The following is a 21540-nucleotide window of genomic DNA, read 5'->3' as shown; positions in this document are numbered from 1 at the left end:
AAGAGGGGTTATTAGAATAAGCTCCGAAGAGAATAGACGGGCCCGGGTTAGAACTCGGGGAAACATGAGGAACGGCGGAAATGCATAGCATAGCAGAGGAGGCCAGACCTGTAGAAATGCATCCGTGGCTAGAGCTTCCGGATCTGGCCTCCAACTGTAGAACTGGGGAACCTGGGTGTTGAGACGGGAGGCAAAAAGGTCCAGATGACAAATTCCCCAAAATTGGGACAACCTGCGAAATACCCGAGGATGAAGCCTCCAATCGCTGTAATCTCGCAGATGGCGAGAGTTCCAGTCCGCAATTAGATTGCGAGAGCCCGGCAGGTATTCGGCAATAACCGTGATCTTGCGGTCCAAGCAAAGGTGCCAGAAATCCTTCGCAATTTCTGAGAGTAGTCTGGATCTGGTACCCCCCCAGTTTGTTCACATAACGAACTGCCGAGACATTGTCCATTCTGAGAAGAATGCAACAATTCGTTTGGATAGGAGAGAGACATCGAATCACGAAAGAGCCCGCCAGAAGCTCCAGGCAATTGATGTGGAGAGACAATTCCTCTGGAGACCAACGACCCCCTGTTGACACTGAACCGCAGCGGGCTCCCCAACCCCAGAGGCTGGCATCTGACTCTATCACAACATCAGGGGTCCTCCTGAAGAGCGCACGGCCGTTCCAGGATTCCATGTGGTCCAGCCACCACATCATCTCTGTCCGGGCTTCCTCTGAAAGAGGGACGTGATCTGAGTACCGAAGACCCTTCTGGAGATGACGGATTTTGAGGCGCTGAAGCGCACGATAATGTAATGGACCCGGAAATATCGCTTGGATGGAGGATGATAGAAGACCCACAATCCGAGCCAATGAGCGCAAAGAGACCGTCTCTTGAGCAAGAAGTAACCACAAGTCCCTCTTGATGGATCTGATCTTCTGACTTGGCAGAAGTAACTGACATGAGATTGAATCTATTTGAAAGCCCAGAAAATCCATAGTTTGAGATGGAGAAAAATTTGACTTTAGGGGATTCACTAGAAAACCCAAAGACTGTAGAAGATCCACGGACCATTGCAAATGTGATTGAAGAAGAACAGGACACTGAGCCAAGAGGAGAAAATCGTCTAGGTAGACAATTAACCGAACTCCGCGTGATCTCAAAGATTCCATCACAGGACGAAGGAGCTTCGTGAAGCACCACGGAGCGGAAGAAAGGCCGAAAGGAAGGACCTTGTACTCGTACCAACTGCCCATCCATTGGAACTGAAGGTAGCGACGATGAGGAGCATAAACTGGAACTGAGAGATAGGCATCCTTTAGATCCGGTCGAACCATCCAATCTCCCTCCTGAAGAAGGTCTCTGAGAAGATGGATGCCCTCCATCTTGAAATGACGATAGACTACGCCACCGTTGAAGTCTTTTAAGTTGAGTACTAAACGAGACCCTCCCCCTTTTTTCTCCACGAGAAAAACGTTGCTTACGAAACCCTGGGGATGAGGAGACGTCGGAACGATGGCCCCTTTGGCCAACAGGGAAGAGATTTCTGTGGAGATAACCTCCTGATCTGGTCGGGAAAAAACAAGAGGGCGTGGCCGGAGATGTTGGTGAGGGCGAGAATAAAATTCTATCTTGTACCCTTGCACCGTCTCCAGCACCCAGGCATCGTTTGAGATCAAACGCCAATTGTGCAGAAAAAATTTAATCCTTCCCCCCAAAATCACATTGGAAGCGAGAATCAAGCTCACCTGATGCGGAAGACTCTGGACGTCCTCCTTGGTTACCATTGTAACCGCCTTTGCCATGCTGCCCTCGGCCTTTTCTGGAAGGGTAGAATGAAGATTTGTTGAAGGAGTAGCCTTGTCCTCCTCTGTGGGACTTATTCCCCCGTTGAGCGGGCTGGTCTGACCCACGGCCGGACGAACGTCCCCTTCGTCCGGCCCTGCCGAAAACCGGGCAGAAGGCCCGTCTCAGGTTCGCTTGAGCTTTATCGAGCCCGCTGAAGGTCGAAACAAACTTAGTAAGTTCTTTGAGAAAAGGAGCTCCGAAGAGCAAACCTTGAGCCTGGGGGCCAGATTCCGAAGTTGCTAAATCAGTGAGGCGTGGATCGAGCTTCATCAAAATGGAGCGACGTCGCTCCGCCGACAAGGCACAATTAGCATTACCCAGAAAACAGACAGCCCGCTGGGACCAACCAATTAACTCATCTGGGTCAATCAGAGCGCCAGACTCCTTTGCCCTGTAACCCAAGTCCAGCACCTCTGTGAGTAGGCCCAACAAATCCAGAAGTTTGTCCTGGCACGAACGCCACGACCTATCTAAACCCTTAGTAGGGTCCTTAGAATACTTGCGCATGTATGTGACCATGGTAGGGTCTACATCAGGCGTGGAAGCTAGCTTGTCGGTAAGGTCAGGGCGAGGGCATTCCGAGCGTAAACGAGCTCGCACATCCTTTTCAAAAGGGGTACGGATGTGGGACTGGACATATTCTGCCACCTCGGGGGATGGCAACCAAGCAGAGGAATTGGGATGAATTATGTCTGCAGGATTAAATGTCAATACCTTAGGTGAAGATGGCGCATCTACATAGTGCTCCTTCCGAGATTTCTTGGATGGGGGAGGCTTAGCAGGCTCAGAGGACGTGGTTGAAGAAGATGGTGTGGCGCCGCGGCCAGGGCGACTGACGCTGGAATCTGGGGATCACGGTTCGATCCCCAGCGCCGGCGGCAGGTTAGCCCAGCACCATGTGACTCTGGGCAATAGCTTGCTTAATCTTCCCGACGGCCCCCAGCGCCTAGAGACCCTAACGGGTGATTGTGCGCTATACAAATGTGGATTATTATTATTATTATCTGTGTCGAACGGTGGGTCCGAACGGGCAGGTACAGCACGTTTCCTCGATGAAGGAGCAGAGAGGGTTTTGGACAATTTAGCAAATTTGGATTTGTGAGGGTTCTTTGGCGACTTTTTGCTACGTCCAGAGGAAGGAGGCACCCAACCTTGTTGGGCTGCATAATCAGAAAGATGCCTTTTCAGTGGCGCAATTGCCTGAAACAATGCCTGGCCCATATAGTCATCAAGGGACGCAGAAGGCTCATCCTCCTCCTAATAATCCTCACCTTCCTCATCATAATAATCCGCCATGGTGACAAAGACCGCCAAATAATGCCCACAGGAAGGTAAAGAGACAAGTTTTTAGAAACTTATACAAGGCAAGGCCAAATTGGGGGAGTGGTACCCCTAGTGCAAGTCAAAAACTCAGGAAAAACCTGACCAAACAAAATTCAATATATAGTGGAGGGAGGACTCGCACTGAACATCAGCAAGATTCAGCCACTCTAGGCAGAGCCTATGCAATAATTTATACAACCCTCAGATAAAATTGAAAGAGGGCGTCAGGGAGCTCAAGCGGCAGCACTAACAGGGCAGGCTGCGATAGAAAGCACCAGATGTTCCCTCCGTTTGAGGCAAAGCTGACGGCTGAGGAAAATACACGCCTTCGTCGGGCGTGTAAACAAAGCTTTCGCGCATGCGCAAAAACCGCTCCCGAATATGGAGAGATGCGCGAGGAAGCGCGTCTCAGCCAGCTCCAACTCCCGCTCCACACCGGCACAAAGACAACGCGGAACACGCGTTGAAACAAACACAGGAGGTGACCCACGCTCCAGTAAGCGGCACAATAGGCAAACGAGGTCAGCGACCTCGAACAAACACGCCGAGCGGTGAGAGAGCGCACACAGCGTGAAAACAGGTACAAGTCAGAGACAAGTAAGCGTTGGAAATATCAAGTATCACAATGCATAAACAGTAATGTAATAAGATAAAGGCACTTAACTGTCTGCGAAGCAGCAAAGAAAGAGGAAGTGTTCACCTCTATGACCCTATATATACTCTCACGTACTCTATGGTTACCCAGGGTTTATGGGTAATGTAGTTTGTTATTTCTTTACTGCGTACTGATTGGCTGCTGTGTTTTTCAGTAAAGAAATTGAGAAAGCATAATAGGAGCCTCCGTCCTGCCATAGAATTACCTCTGCCTTCAAAGGTTAACTCTTTGTTTGTAATTATTGGAGAGGGAAGTTAGAGCATGTGTCAGGCCTCGACATTTTATTTTGTCAGTTTTACATAGCGCAAATAAAAACAGAGTTTAAAACTCAGTTTTTGTTTGCGATATGTTATAAAAATGCCAAAAATGAAATGCAGATTGTCATCCTACACACCAATAGACCCGATTCAAGCAGATTGTCCCTGCTTCAATATGTCAGTGAGAAAAATACATTCTCCAAACTATTTTTAAAATCTCCCACTTGCCTGCTCTAAAATGTTGGCATGTATGGTTAAAGTACACCCAAAGGACTACAATACCCATGAACAATATTAGAAAAATGTTCCAGGAGTCTTGGGGTATGTTAATCAATCACAAGCCCGGAGACCATATATTCATGAGCAGTAATTTGGCTTCTCACCTTTTCCAGAGATTGGATACTAGCTATTTGTTCATACTTTATGAAACTGCAAAGGCTGGAACATAATACTTAAACAGGACTTTATATACAATTCTCCATATTAATTTTTAACATTGCCTTTCCTGTCTTTGTTTAATTTAACTATCAGTCCTGGTTTTGTGTTTAAATCTTTTGCCCCCGCAGTTAACTGTGCTTAATACATTATTACAGTCCTGCTTTCAAGAAGCAACGACGTCTATTACAGGCAGTAAGCCTGAAATGGGTTTTTTAATGAGTAGGCTTGCGGCTAAATATGGCATAATACCCAAACCCCTCTACAGAGGGGGGGCAATAGCAAGATCAGGGTGTGCAGCACGGAAGCTGCCAGAACCAGCTACAAGGGCTGGGTGAGGGCCAGCAGAGGGCAGCACAAGGTGGCTGGGTGAGGGCCAGCAGAGGGCAGCACAAGGATCAAATCAGGCACTCAGAACAAATTGGGAGCATGTTCAGGCGGGAAGCGAGAAAGTGAGCATCTGCTCAAGGCTCATATTGGAAGCACAGGAGGGTCCACACATGACAAAACGGACACTCTGAGACCACCACTCTCTGAGGAGAAACTCAAAATGGTAGCATGTTTGCTCGGAAGGAGCTGGCCGTGGCAGACAGTGATTAATTAAAAATTTGCAAACATACGTGACAAGAATTTTCAATTCTATTAAGGACACAGAGGCGAAGATTATGCTTTTCTCATTTCTTTACTAGAAATGCTCAGCAGCCAATCACAGATAAGTAAGAAAAAATACAACTACAATACCCATGAATGCTCTGGGTATCACATGGTAAACCATAGAGTAACCACACTATATAAGGAACCATAGAGAATAACACATCCTCTTTCTTTGTCCATAATAACAGTTCAATTGAAGAAAGTCGCAGTCCAAAACAAAACCATGGAGTAGAGGTCAACACCAGGAAACAGCAGACCACTGAAATAGGAGGACGCGATGCTCGCAGCAACAGAAGAAATATTGGAATTTGAGACAGTCATCAGGCAGATGAAAGGAATGGACAGGAATAACCTCATTTAGGATCAGAACCTGAAAAGAAGTAAAAGTCGTAATACACCATTCCATACTAGAAGAAATGTGTAATGACCAAAAGAGGGAGGGTAAAACAACAAGGATCATAGAGAAATGAAACACAATATCCAATTGCATGAAAAAGCAATAACATCAACATATGCAGAAAAAACTATTCCGACAAAATTTTGGGCGGGATAATCTTTGCCTCCGTGTCCTTAATAGAATTGAAAATTCTTGACACGTATGTTTGCACATTTTTTAATGTTTCCATTTTTGGTGCGCATTCCGCACGGGGAGCTATGGCTTCTAAAGCTTTTTCTATGGGTGTGAGTCTGCTTAACATAAGGAAGGCCGCTGATTGGTCCTCTGATTCTGTGTTTAAATCTTTCTATTTTAAACCTATGGTGGATATTGCATCTGTAGTGGTGGCACAGCTTTGAACAAGCATAATCGGAGCCTCCGGTCCTGCCATAGAATTAATGCACCTGACCAACTGGGATAAACAAAATATTTTAGCCATCTACCAAAAGATCCTTGCGGCAAAATCAAAACAACAACATATCTAATAGGCAATATTATACTGATACAACAATTTAACATAATGAAAAAATGGATAGCATACTTGGTTGATATCTGAATAAAGCACAGAGGAAAATGCATAATCTGAAGCCTCTGGTCCTGTTCTAGAATAATTAATGTTTTACCAATACAGAAATCAATGTTTAAATGAAAAACTCTGAAACTATTAACACGTATTTTTGTGTAAAATGCACAGGAAATAAATACTGTTGTTACTCAAGGAACAATGATTAAATTCTAATTTGTTAACATGTTGAAAGAAACGACAAGCACACGATTTCAGGCTATATCTAGCTATCTAAGGGATGCACTGTTATGTTTAGCGTTACTTTACTGTTATTCTATCTGTTTATGTGATGCCCTCAGTTGCCTAAGTGCCATGAGCTGTGATACACAAATAGCTTTACTAAATAAAATAAATAAGCTCACTGGTTTTTTAAAGGGATTATATTAAACTAGAGTACCATTAAATATAAAATTAATAGTAGTGCCTGTTATTCATAGTACAGAGAAATGGTAAAAACACCAATAATAAGTGCTTCAAAATGTTTACTATAACATACAGTAATATTTTTGGGAACAGAGAAGAAGGAGATTTTAAAAATAAATCAGGGTAAATTGTGGGAGCAGGGATTTTTTCAGTGGGAAAAAGTTGAAATAAAGGCAAACAGGACTGGGCATTGGTGTTAACTCAGCAAATTCTTTTGCACTGAGCTCAGTCTCTATTCTCATTCCAAGAAAACAGCAAATTACATAAGGTGAAGTAATTTTAATAGAAAATCAGAATTGTATTAACATGATGTGATTAACATAATGAATTCAAGATTTTTTTATGAGAAACTGTGTTTATTTTTTAACATTGAATGTAGGCCTTGATTTCAAGATGGTCGTTGCTTCCTGGAGCTATCTTATTTTTACACCTAGTCAAGTCTCTGTCCTTTCCCCACCATATACTCAGCACACGATTAGTAATTTGTAAATGTTTGAAACACAATGTCATTCTCCTATGTAAAATATGATGTTGTGTTCTCAAGCTTCATTCTCATTCTGTGTTAGCAAAGTGAATGTTTTTCTAAGGGCTTACCCATTGGGACTACACTGTTATTTTCATGTGAACTAAACATTGACTGGTATCATAATTTGTAGTAAATATATGGTGTTGCAGGAACACCGGGTGTTGAAACGACATTGTTCAGTGAGAAAGTGCTGACAAATGTGATTTTAAACTGTATCATTCCTACTGTAATATGGTTGGGTAGTAATTTTGGGCCGTTACATTTTCACATCAAATGTATGGACTTCTTGTATTTTATCCTATAAAGTGAGCCTTTCCCAGAAGGTGCAGGGTTCACTATACCTTGATCTTTCGATCGCGACACTGTCGGTCTGAGCTCTGATTTATGACCTATTTACTGGTCTGCCCTATACTATGTCCTAATATTTCAGGATTGGTATTTCATTTAGAATTTCAAGCATTTATATGACAAATGCTTTTCCGTAGATTTTTTTTCTGTAATGACAACATTTTTAAATAAATTGTCATGGTTTTCATTATAATATTTGTCTGTCTTTATTGTGAAGCATCATATGCTTTACATTTAATTATGAAATGTCATTTGATATTGAATTTACACGTTGATCGAATCCAGTTGTAGAGCAACAAAATCCTTAGGGGATAAACCACAGTTCATCAGTAGCTCTTTTGATTGGAGACTAAAGAAAAAGCAGCAGATCACACCACTCTATCAATTCTGGTGTCATTGTGTCTAATTACCCCTTGCTGATATATTTCACAAATGGTTTTTACGCCAAATTGTTAGGGACATTATGTATTTACAAATGCTCAACTTTTTATCGGATTACACTCTAATAAAGGAGTCAGAGGCTCTCATAGATGTCAACACTTTCAATGTTGGGAGGCCACACATGATCTTGTTAGGCACAAATTGCTGCATTCTAGCTTTCTCCGGCTAATAGCTTCCTCCACTTTAATGTAAACTGCTGGGGAAATTAAAATCTCCAGATTATTATTTGTAAGTATCCCACATCCCTATTCCTATTTGTTAGCAGGTAAGGGTGCTAGCTCTTAAGTTTTATCTTGGGTGCTTTAATTACCAGTGTGCTTTCCCTTCAAGACTTCGTCACTCAAACTGGCATACTGCTGTAGATTTGATGTCAGAGAATACTGCTTTCTCTCAGTCAATTTTTCATGTGTAATTGATAAAGTGATGCTTTCAAAGTTTGAGTTAATATATACTGAAGTATCTAAGAGCTGTGGCTCTACAGTTGTGAAAACGACCAGCAACCCAGGAGCAAATTATCTGTATCTATAGCAGAGGTCTTCAAACCGGGGTTCGGTGGAGGACATATGGGTGCCTCAAGTGATCCCAGGTGGACACCAGGGTCTGGCCAAAAGAACTATTATGCTGATAACAGTGCTTTGTTTTAAGCTGAAATAAAATGAGCGGAAGTAATTGGCCATCACTAACATGTCATTTATATCCTAGCTAGGAATATGTGTCAAAAGAGAAGGGGCTCCAAATATTATTCTAAACCCCCATGTAAGGAGTTCCGCATTGACAACCGCAAGCATCACAACATATCCAAAATGACGGCGGAAACGTGTCAACCCAGAAGTAAAGGAGGTGGTCTAGACCACCAGTTACGTCTAGAGAGCGTGACCCCAATTAGGGAGAGACAAGAAGGAGCAGCACAGACAAGAGCAGGTTGTTGGCGGACGGAGAAGAGAAGGAGCAATGTGAAAGAGCTACAGGAGTAGAGGACATGAGAACCCGAACTGACGAAGAGAGAGAAGAAGAGTCCCCGAAGGTGGTGGATGGTTTATGAGAGAAGGAGGAGACCATGGAAGACGAGAGACACTCCCAGAGCACTGCGATTGAGACCGGTACTCCAAAGGGGAACGAGGAGGCTGTATCTCCCCTCACCATGGCCCAGGAGGGTCGTGAACTCAGGAAAGTGCCAGCTGCATGTTTATTTTCTTTAAAGTGTTGGTGGGCAGTGTTACGAGCCATGCCGACTTAAGCACACAAAACCCCTCACCTAGGCACTTCACAGATAGGGCACTGGTGGAGGTGCACAAACCCCAAACCCCTATGACGGAGTAAAGGCAGCAGCCTGAACTGTTTTTGCTTTCTATGTTTAATCCCCCTACACCCAAGCCGGGAGTAAAGCAGCAAGAGAGGATACGCTACCCATGTTTATTTACAGACTGCCTTAAAATTCCTGAGAACTATCATACAGTTCAAGAAGAAATCATCTCCCTATGTTGGTGACAAATATCGCGCAATAAAAGATCCACATCCTTAATTGGCCTACAGCTGATTGTATTTAAGGGAGGGGTCGGGACAGCCATCTGGGACCATGAGAGGACACCCCACTTCTAATAATCATACTCGTACACGTTATTAGTAAGGCCTGACCTGAAAAATATGTTTGGCAATCTTGCATTTGATTGCATTTTTAAAACAGTAACATAACTTCAATGTTTAAAGAAGTGCAGAATTATTTAAACATTGTCAATTGAATAGAATAATTGCAAAAAATACTGAGGGGGTATGACGATTTTTTTCGGGGGTGGCCCAGGATAAAAAAGTTTGAAGACCACTGATCTATTTATTTATTTATAAAGTTTTATATAGCGGGAACATGATCCCGAAGGTTACCAGAGCGCTTTACAATTTGAGGGAGAGGAAGGTAATAGATGCAGTACAGTCATCAAAAGGAATACCAACCTAAGCAAATCAAATATGCATATCAAACAAAAGGTTATGAACAAAAGGGACAACAAAGGGAAATATAATAATTGGACCATAGAGAACTGGGAGGGGAGCAAGTGACCCATAAAGCAGAATAATACCAAAGGCAGGATTTAGGGTGTAAGTCCAGAGCATTAGAGCAGACAATCCAAGACCCTTTTAAGGTAGGAACTTGTTCATGAGGAATCTTTTTACTTCCAATTTGAAGGCAATCTTGGAGGAGATTCTGCATATTTCCAGTGAGAGAGATTTCCAGATCTTCGGCGCAGAGCCGGAGAAAGCTTGTTGACACGTTCTCTTTTTGCAAAAGATCTGTGGTTTCAGGAGGAGAGAGTTAGCACTCCTAGAAGGTCTACCCCTCCAGATAATTCTAGCTTTTGCGCTAGATAACTAGGGGTTTTCAAATGGAAGGCTTTGGGAGACAGACAGGCAATCTTTAGCTGAATTCTTGCTTCAGGGGGCAACCAATTTAGGGATTTTAAGACTAGGGAGATGTGCTCATTTCTTTTAGTACCCGTGACCAATCTGGCCGCAGCATTCAGAGAAGCCCTTAGTGGGGCCGAGGTATATTTGGGGAGGCCACAGAGAGTAGCATGCCATAGTCTAACCACGGCAAAACAAGTGCTTGGACCACTTGCTTGAAGTCCGCTTGTGGGAGTAAAGGTTTTAGATTCCTGAGTATCCTCATTAGGTGATTAGCTTCCTTGCACACATTGCTGATATGATTTTTCATGTTCAGGTGCTTGTCTAGGGTGAGTCCGAGAGATTTGGCTGAGTCAACAATGAGGGGGGAGCAGTTGAAGGCAGTAAGGTGGTTCATCCAAAGGTCTATTTCGGGGATGTGATTCGGGGGAGAAATGAGAAGGAATTCTGTTTTGGAGGTGTTTAGCAAAAGATGGTTCTCAGTTAACCAGTTGTGAGTATTTATTAGGGTAGAGTTGAGTGATATGAGGTTATTCGGGGAGGAGATTTTCAGATAGTGATAGGTATCATCCGCATACATATGGAAGGGAATGTCCGCAGAATTTAATGCTTTAGCTAAGGATTCCAAGAACAGATTGAAGAGTATAGGGGATAGGGCGGAACCTTGGGTACTGGTGATGGCTGGGAGAGAGAGTTGTTTGCCTTAATTCTTTGGGATCTGTGGTGGAGGAAGGACGAGACCATTGCAGCACTGCAGCAGAAAGGCCCATCCTGTGCTTCGAAATGGATAGGAGGTTGTCGTGATTAACAGTGTCAAACGGTGAGGAAAGATCAAGGAGGATAAGGAGGCAGGATTCATTTTGGTCGAGCATTTTTAAAATGTCATCCATAACGTGAGTGAGAGCCGATTAGGTGCTGTGCGAACTCCGGAAGCCAGATTGGTGTTGATCCAGGAGGTGGAAATTTTCAATGTGGGCACAGAGTTGAGATTGGAAGCATTTTTCTAGGAGTTTGGCTAGAGTGAGAATGTTTAGAGATAGGGCGGAGGTTGTTAAGGTCCGTACTGTCTGCTGTAGGCTTTATTAGGATTGGTGTTCCCTGAGCAGCTTTTAGGCAATCCGGGATCGTACCTTGTGAGAGAGATGCATTGACAATCTTTGTCCAGATGGGGGTGATGACCTCCTTCAGTTCTTTGACGATGGGCGGTGCTAATGGGTCGCTAAAATGATTAGATGGGTTGATGCTCTGAAGAATCTTGTTAGTGTCTCTTTCACTGAAGTGAAGGTGCTCTAGGAGGCATTGTTCTTGGTGTTCAGGCTAGTCGGTTTGATTTTCTCAGATAGGGCCGGGGGGGGGGGTGCAGACCTCCTGGATAACAATAGTGTCTTCCTGGAGTCAAGATCTATATTGATGAGTCTGGATTTCTCAGCAAGGAAGGCAGCCAGTTCATCGCCTGAAGGTGGGCTGACTCAGAAACCGAGCGGTTTGGTGTGTCGACCTATTGTTGTTTCACCAGCTCAAAAAGTTTCTTGGGGCGATTAGCGGCTTGATTGAGTTCGGACCTGAAGTAGTCGGCCTTCGCCATCTTGATTTGTTTGGTATGGGAACTCCTTACCGTTCTAAGGATTATTAGTTGGTCCAAAGATGGATTTGATTTCCAAGATCGTTCGATTGACCTATGGTTGCAGCGCTCCGTGTTTAAGTTGTCATTGAACCACGGTTTGGAAATTTTAGTTGGGGCATTTTTTTGTTGTAGTGGAGCAATGGACTCCATGATGCTAGTAATAGTAGAGTTGTAGAAGTTAGTGAGTGCATGTACCTCAGTCATGTCAACTTGTGGAGAGAGGGCAGATATACAGTGGGTTGCTAGATCTTCTGTGTTGATATTTCTGAGGTCCCTTTTCCAAATCTTTGATTTCGTTGGTTGAGACTTTCTCTGGGAGACATCCATGTTGATAAAAAAGAAGATGCATATAGTGCTACCATGTACAGTAGCCCAATATGCAATGTGTATTTCTGGGACAAAAACATTAACATATTGAGCATTCTTATAGCCTCCTTCCTGATCAGCAGGGCCCAGGAAGCCCTCCATGTGGGCCTCCCTTGGGGCAATGTAAGTGCGTACAATGTAGGCTGGGGACTGTACTGTGGAACTTTATTTGTACATTCCCCTCTGTCAGCATTGTCAAATCTAAATGTACACATGCCACAGTTATCTGGAAAGTTGGGTCACATTACTCACCTAGGTAAAACATATCTGTTTGTATACCACTCACACAAAAGACCCTATAGCTCACACACACATAAGGTAACCTCACTGAATCTCCTTCACCACAAGCAAGGCCACCCCCTCCATCGCTGGTGGTAAATATATCGAAGTTACACCCAAGACACCATGGATTCACCTAAATTTCAGGCAATGGAATAAAGTCCCCTCAGGAAAGCATGAGGCTTCAGTCAATGGCTGTCCCCTGACAGTGAAGGAAGAGATCTCACCCAGACCTAAACTGAGACTCACAGCACCAACTTGCTGAGTAACAGAAATCAGCAGGCCCAGTATCCAGTGGTTCTTCCCCATCCTCTGCACCTGTTGAAATAAATGCTTAACCTGGATAGCCGGGAAATCATCCTGCCTCTGGCTCTGACATGACAAAGTGCCAGATTGATCGTACAGTCCGTGGGGGCTCAAGAGAAAAGTCCTTTCTCCAGTAAAAGGACCTGTAACTGTCAAGGACTTCCTCAGATCTTCTCTGCTCCTTGTCATCAAAAACGGGCATGGCAGGATAAGGTCCACGGATTAACTTGCACGAAGTGCCTCATATGCACATTGCAGCTATCACCTCTAAAAAACTGCCTCTGAAAATTTCCAGAATTTAAATACAATCATAATCCTGCAGAGCAGAACACACAAATCAGATTGCAACAACCCTTATACCTGGCCTCTAAAATTACCAACTAACTCATCCTCCCTGAGTAGTGATTGTTAAGCTTCCTTCTAAACTGTGGTACAAAAGGAGGTGGTGATGGACGGAGCATCTGAACCAATCAAACACTCACACCCAGTCAAAGGATCTGGGTTTAATCCATCACCGTTCTTTAGCCCACTCTGCCATCCCAGTTCAGACATGGCTATATGCAAATCAGTCTGACCCTGTGCCTCATGGGAACAGTCCAGCCCGAACTGCCAAGCCATGCCTTCCCTGGACCGGAAACAAGCTTCCGGGGACCGGTTTCTGGCATTACAGCCGTCTTCAGCCCGGCTTGCTTGAATCCAGTGGCAAAGTGAGCAAGGGACTCACGACTGAGCATACCCTGCCACACTTATGGCGGCCAAAAGCGGTACAAAAGGAGGTGGTGATGGACGGAGCATCTGAACCAATCAAACACTCACACCCAGTCAAAAGATCTGGGTTTAATCCATCACCGTTCTTTAGCCCACTCTGCCACCCCAGTTCAGACATGGCTATATGCAAATCAAGGAAATGGGGTTCGTGGAGAGCGCTCCTTAAGTTTAGAATTCTATTTTTGATTATCAATTGGTGCTGCGGTCGTGAAGGGTCGTCAGCCCTTGGGTCAATGATAGGTTATGATGAGTGGTAACACCCACCTGATCGCGCACTGTTCACGTGGTGCTCCGCACCTTATTTGTTTCAGTTAGTTATTCAATCACCTTTTAAATAACTGCATTTAACGTTGTTAACACATATTTTTATTCATAGTGTTTAACCATATCTCATCATTGAATTATTCATGATTTGCATAACAACATTTCATTTATACATTTTGTTTGACAAATGTTTTTTAGAACATAAAGTACTTTTCAACATTGTACATTTTCATCATTACTCTTGTGGAGCCCAATGCATTTCGGCAACCGTGATTGCCTTCATCAGGGGCAATTCTGCAGAAAAATTAGAAATAAAACGAATTTTTAGTGCTAATTATGTGGTGTGCATGGGGGTCTTTTCAATTGCTACATTACTTGAATGCCTACCTTTGTGTATCGGCTTTAAATTGGTGTATTTTTCCAGATATCAAAGCGTCCAATGTATACTCTACATAAATGAAAAAATGAAAAAATCCTCTGAAACTGTTTTTATGTTTTAAACTGTAGGGAATCGCAAAATTACGGACGTGTTACGTACCTCACTGTCTTGTGTGAAAATTTTCTGAAATAACAAGCAAGCATGTGCTTTAGTGTACTCAGTCAAGTACTGTGACAACTGGCTGCTTTCAAGATAAAAAAATAACATACCTTGACTTGACGAGTGTTCTTACTCTATGAAAAATAGTTTAAACCACAAGGTTAATGCCCAGCGTTTAAACGGAGATAATATTCAATATAAGGATTGAATCATATGGCCACTATATTTTGTGGTTGATGGTCTAATGCCATGATATGCAAAACCTCTGAACCCTTAAATTATTTCATTCGCTATGACGTGCTTCAGAAATATATTTAGCGCTTCTAGTACCCCGATCTATGTTGTATGCGGCAGATGGCCTCAAATCAATAAGATTCAAACAACATTAATACCCGTAAACATACCTTGTCTTCTTTGCTATTCTTTTTCTACAAGAAACCGAATGCCACCAGGTTAGTGTCGAATGGTTAAATATCAACGTTAACCATTAGAAGATGGGATCATTAACGTACCTGAAAATGATTCAGACATGGCTATATGCAAATCAGTCTGACCCTGTGCCTCATGGGAACAGTCCAGCCCGAACTGCCAAGCCATGCCTTCCCTGGACCGGAAACAAGCTTCCGGGGACCGGTTTCTGGCATTACAGCCGTCTTCAGCCCGGCTTGCTTGAATCCAGTGGCAAAGTGAGCAAGGGACTCACGACTGAGCATACCCTGCCACACTTATGGCGGCCAAAAGCGGTACAAAAGGAGGTGGTGATGGACGGAGCATCTGAACCAATCAAACACTAACACCCAGTCAAAAGATCTGGGTTTAATCCATCACCGTTCTTTAGCCCACTCTGCCACCCCAGTTCAGACATGGCTATATGCAAATCAGTCTGACCCTGTGCCTTATGGGAACAGTCCAGCCCGAACTGCCAAGCCTTGCCTTCCCTGGACCGGAAACAAGCTTCCGGGGACTGGTTTCTGGCATTACAGCCGTCTTCAGCCCGGCTTGCTTGAATCCAGTGGCAAAGTGAGCAAGGGACTCACGTCTGAGCATACCCTGCCACACTTATGGCGGACAAAAGCGGTACAACAGGGGGTGGTGATGGGCAAAGCATCTGAGCCAATCAAACACTCACACCCAGTCAAAAGATCTGGGTTTAATCCATCACCGTTCTTTAGCCCACTCTGCCACCCCAGTTCAGACATGGCTATATGCAAATCAGTCTGACCCTGTGGCTCATGGGAACAGTCCAGCCCGAACTGCCAAGCCATGCCTTCCCTGGACCGGAAACAAGCTTCCGGGGACTGGTTTCTGGCATTACAGCCGTCTTCAGCCCGGCTTGCTTGAATCCAGTGGCAAAGTGAGCAAGGGACTCACGTCTGAGCATACCCTGCCACACTTATGGCGGCCAAAAGCGTTACAAAAGGGGGTGGTGATGGACGGAGCATCTGAACCAATCAAACACTCACACCCAGTCAAAAGATCTGGGTTTAATCCATCACCGTTCTTTAGCCCACTCTGCCACCCCAGTTCAGACATGGCTATATGCAAATCAGTCTGACCCTGTGCCTCATGGGAACAGTCCAGCCCGAACTGCCAAGCCATGCCTTCCCTGAACCGGAAACAAGCTTCCGGGGACCGGTTTCTGGCATTACAGCCGTCTTCAGCCCAGCTTGCTTGAATCCAGTGGCAAAGTGAGCAAGGGACTCACATCTGAGCATACCCTGCCACACTTATGGCGGCCAAAAGCGGTACAAAAGGGGGTGGTGATGGACGGAGCATCTGAACCAATCAAACACTCACACCCAGTCAAAAGATCTGGGTTTAATCCATCACCGTTCTTTAGCCCACTCTGCCACCCCAGTTCAGACATGGCTATATGCAAATCAGTCTGACCCTGTGCCTCATGGGAACAGTCCAGCCCGAACTGCCAAGCCATGCCTTCCCTGGACCGGAAACAAGCTTCCGGGGACCGGTTTCTGGCATTACAGCCGTCTTCAGCCCGGCTTGCTTGAATCCAGTGGCAAAGTGAGCAAGGGACGCACGTCTGAGCATACCCTGCCATACTTATGGCGGCCAAAAGCGGTACAAAAGAGGATGGTGATTGACGGAGCATCTGAACCAATCAAACACTCACACCCAGTCAAAAGATCTGGGTTTAATCCATCACCGTTCTTTAGCCCACTCTGCCACTCCAGTTCAGACATGGCTATATGCAAATCAGTCTGACCCTGTGCCTAATGGGAACAGTCCAGCCCGAACTGCCAAGCCATGCCTTCCCTGGACCGGAAACAAGCTTCCGGGGACCGGTTTCTGACATTACAGCAGTCTTCAGCCCGGCTTGCTTGAATCCAGTGGCAAAGTGAGCAAGGGACTCACGTCTGAGCATACCCTGCCACACTTATGGCGGCCAAAAGCGGTACAAAAGGGGGTGGTGATGGACGGAGCATCTGAACCAATCAAACACTCGCACCCAGTCAAAAGATCTGGGTTTAATCCATCACCGTTCTTTAGCCCACTCTGCCACCCCAGTTCAGACATGGCTATATGCAAATCAGTCTGACCCTGTGCCTCATGGGAACAGTCCAGCCCGAACTGCCAAGCCATGCCTTCCCTGGACCGGAAACAAGCTTCCGGGGACCGGTTTCTAGCATTACAGCCGTCTTCAACCCAGCTTGCTTGAATCCAGTGGCAAAGTGAGCAAGGGACTCACGTCTGAGCATACCCTGCCACACTTATGGCGGCCAAAAGCGGTACAAAAGGGGGTGGTGATGGACCGAGCATCTGAATCAAGCTATCCAGCCTGATGAGGGCTGAAAGCCCGAAACCGGTCCTTGGATGCCTGTTTCCAGTCCAGGGAGGACCTGGCTTGGCAGTTCGGGCTGGACTGTTCCCATGGGGCACAGGGTCTAGACTGATTTGCATATGGCTGGGTTCAATCTGGAATGGCATGGTGAGCAAAAAAACGATGGATTCAGGCCCAGATGTCTGTACTGGGGTGAATGTATGACATTGTTCTGCATTCTGTCCATCAACTGTTGTTTTTGCATTTGTCACCCCGAGTGGGACGGGTATGCTCAGACGTGAGTCCCGTGCTCTCCATGCCACTGGAATCAAGCTATCCAGGCTGATGAGGGCTGAAAGCCCGAAACCGGTCCTTGGATGCTTGTTTCCAGTCCAGGGAGGACCTGGCTTGGCAGTTCGGGCTGGACTGTTCCCATGGGGCACATGGTCAAGACTGATTTGCATATGGCTGGGTTCAATCTGGAATGGCATGGTGAGCAAAAAAACGATGGATTTAGGCCCAGATCTCTGTACTGGGGTGAATGTATGACATTGTTCTGCATTCTGTCCATCAACTGTTGTTTTTGCATCCTTTCTTAACTGTGGCTCACCCAAGGCTCTGCAGAACATTTTAACTGCTCTCTCTCAACACAACACAGTCACCTAGACAGTAGGTAAGATATCCCTACATAAGGTTGATTTGTATAGAGGCGCTGTTATACAGACAACGTAGGTGGCATTTGGCCAACAAATGAATAGTCAGTCCCTCTAACTCTAAGAAGTTTGTTTTCAAGGACGTGAGCTGATTTGCGGTTCTCGTGGGTAATTTTTTGCATTTTCTCTTCCTCGGCTGAGGTTTTTCAGAGTAAATCCTTATGGCCCTGCCCATGAAAGACTATGGAGTCTGCACAGGACACCTGAAAATAACTGGACCTGTGAGATTATGAAGATGAAAATGTTGAGATTATATATTAACAAGTCCTCAACAAAAAATTAATACTTTCCTTATTTTGGAATAATTATGACTGCAAATTCGACCGGCACTTAACATACTGGACACACATCAAATAAGGTATACACTCATGGGAATGCACTAATTCACTTTTTGGTGCAACAGGTCACAGGCACTTTAATCGTCCCAAAAGAATATAAAATGAAGATTCAGTCGACCCTCATATATGCATTAGGGACAATAATTATTAATAAACATTATCAATGACACTTTATGCATAAGGTGGAGGGGGAAATTCTTTGCATTTTTTGCCCTTTAAACTCAATGGTCTCAATAGAAGTGCTTAGGCAATAATTGGGATTGGTTAGCACTCATATAAGAGGACTAGCCACCATTTTAAGATGGTACTATTGTATTCTAGATGCCAAGGAAAAGTCTTTAAGGAGTCCTATGGTCATGGAATGTCTCCTTCCTTCTAACAAGGCCACTCCATTTTGACTAACATTTTAGCTGCACTTCAGCACGTTTCCCTGACTAACTTAGAGATTCAGAATATGAGTTATGCTAATCTTAAAAGATTTGCATTAATTAAAAATATATTTTCATTGACATTTTGCAGAGAAAACAACAAGCATGTGAATGCACCAGAAGATCGTAGACAAATGCAAGAAAATACATGAACATGTGGAATCTCAGCAATACAGGACCGGTTTCTGGCATTACAGCCGTCTTCAGCCCGGTTTGCTTGAATCCAGTGGCAAAGTGAGCAAGGGCCGCACATCTGAGCATACCCTGCCATACTTATGGCGGCCAAAAGCGGTACAAAAGAGGGTGGTGATTGACGGAGCATCTGAACCAATCAAACACTCACACCCAGTCAAAAGATCTGGGTTTAATCCATCACCGTTCTTTAGCCCACTCTGCCACTCCAGTTCAGACATGGCTATATGCAAATCAGTCTGACCCTGTGCCTAATGGGAACAGTCCAGCCCGAACTGCCAAGCCATGCCTTCCCTGGACCGGAAACAAGCTTCCGGGGACCGGTTTCTGACATTACAGCAGTCTTCAGCCCGGCTTGCTTGAATCCAGTGGCAAAGTGAGCAAGGGACTCACGTCTGAGCATACCCTGCCACACTTATGGCGGCCAAAAGCGGTACAAAAGGGGGTGGTGATGGACGGAGCATCTGAACCAATCAAACACTCGCACCCAGTCAAAAGATCTGGGTTTAATCCATCACCGTTCTTTAGCCCACTCTGCCACCCCAGTTCAGACATGGCTATATGCAAATCAGTCTGACCCTGTGCCTCATGGGAACAGTCCAGCCCGAACTGCCAAGCCATGCCTTCCCTGGACCGGAAACAAGCTTCCGGGGACCGGTTTCTAGCATTACAGCCGTCTTCAACCCAGCTTGCTTGAATCCAGTGGCAAAGTGAGCAAGGGACTCACGTCTGAGCATACCCTGCCACACTTATGGCGGCCAAAAGCGGTACAAAAGGGGGTGGTGATGGACCGAGCATCTGAATCAAGCTATCCAGCCTGATGAGGGCTGAAAGCCCGAAACCGGTCCTTGGATGCCTGTTTCCAGTCCAGGGAAGACCTGGCTTGGCAGTTCGGGCTGGACTGTTCCCATGGGGCACAGGGTCTAGACTGATTTGCATATGGCTGGGTTCAATCTGGAATGGCATGGTGAGCAAAATAACGATGGATTTAGGCCCAGATCTCTGTACTGGGGTGAATGTATGACATTGTTCTGCATTCTGTCCATCAACTGTTGTTTTTGCATTTGTCACCCGAGTGGGACGGGTATGCTCAGACGTGAGTCCCGTGCTCTCCATGCCACTGGAATCAAGCTATCCAGGCTGATGAGGGCTGAAAGCCCGAAACCGGTCCTTGGATGCTTGTTTCCAGTCCAGGGAGGACCTGGCTTGGCAGTTCGGGCTGGACTGTTCCCATGGGGCACAGGGTCAAGACTGATTTGCATATGGCTGGGTTCAATCTGGAATGGCATGGTGAGCAAAAAAACGATGGATTTAGGCCCAGATCTCTGTACTGGGGTGAATGTATGACATTGTTCTGCATTCTGTCCATCAACTGTTGTTTTTGCATCCTTTCTTAACTGTGGCTCACCCAAGGCTCTGCAGAACATTTTAACTGCTCTCTATCAACACAACACAGTCACCTAGACAGTAGGTAAGATATCCCTACATAAGGTTGATTTGTATAGAGGCGCTGTTATACAGACAACGTAGGTGGCATTTGGCCAACAAATGAATAGTCAGTCCCTCTAACTCTAAGAAGTTTGTTTTCAAGGACGTGAGCTGATTTGCGGTTCTCGTGGGTAATTTTTTGCATTTTCTCTTCCTCGGCTGAGGTTTTTCAGAGTAAATCCTTATGGCCATGCCCATGAAAGACTATGGTGTCTGCACAGGACACCTGAAAATAACTGGACCTGTGAGATTATGAAGATGAAAATGTTGAGATTATATATTAACAAGTCCTCAACAAAAAATTAATACTTTCCTTATTTTGGAATAATTATGACTGCAAATTCGACCGGCACTTAACATACTGGACACACATCAAATAAGGTATACACTCATGGGAATGCACTAATTCACTTTTTGGTGCAACAGGTCACAGGCACTTTAATCGTCCCAAAAGAATATAAAATGAAGATTCAGTCGACCCTCATATATGCATTAGGGACAATAATTATTAATAAACATTATCAATGACACTTTATGCATAAGGTGGAGGGGGAAATTCTTTGCATTTTTTGCCCTTTAAACTCAATGGTCTCAATAGAAGTGCTTAGGCAATAATTGGGATTGGTTAGCACTTATATAAGAGGACTAGCCACCATTTTAAGATGGTACTATTGTATTCTAGATGCCAAGGAAAAGTCTTTAAGGAGTCCTATGGTCATGGAATGTCTCCTTCCTTCTAACAAGGCCACTCCATTTTGACTAACATTTTAGCTGCACTTCAGCACGTTTCCCTGACTAACTTAGAGATTCAGAATATGAGTTATGCTAATCTTAAAAGATTTGCATTAATTAAAAATATATTTTCATTGACATTTTGCAGAGAAAACAACAAGCATGTGAATGCACCAGAAGATCGTAGACAAATGCAAGAAAATACATGAACATGTGGAATCTCAGCAATACAGGACATGGTCAAGTATCAACAGTTAACAAATCGCAATAGAGTGACAAGCTGGTACATATTCTGTTTCTCATACCTTAAAAGATTTTTAAAGCTCACTATGGCAAATTTGCCAATGGAGAATGATATGGTAATATGTAGTGCGAAACCCCGCTTTCAGTGTGTCATTCATGCATGTCAGGCAGCAGTTCCCGACGCATATTT

The sequence above is a fragment of the Lissotriton helveticus genome, chromosome 9, assembly GCF_964261635.1.
Source record: "Lissotriton helveticus chromosome 9, aLisHel1.1, whole genome shotgun sequence".
NCBI lineage: Eukaryota > Metazoa > Chordata > Amphibia > Caudata > Salamandridae > Lissotriton > Lissotriton helveticus.
The sequence above is the reverse complement of the archived record's forward strand: the minus strand, read 5'-3'. Positions refer to the sequence as shown.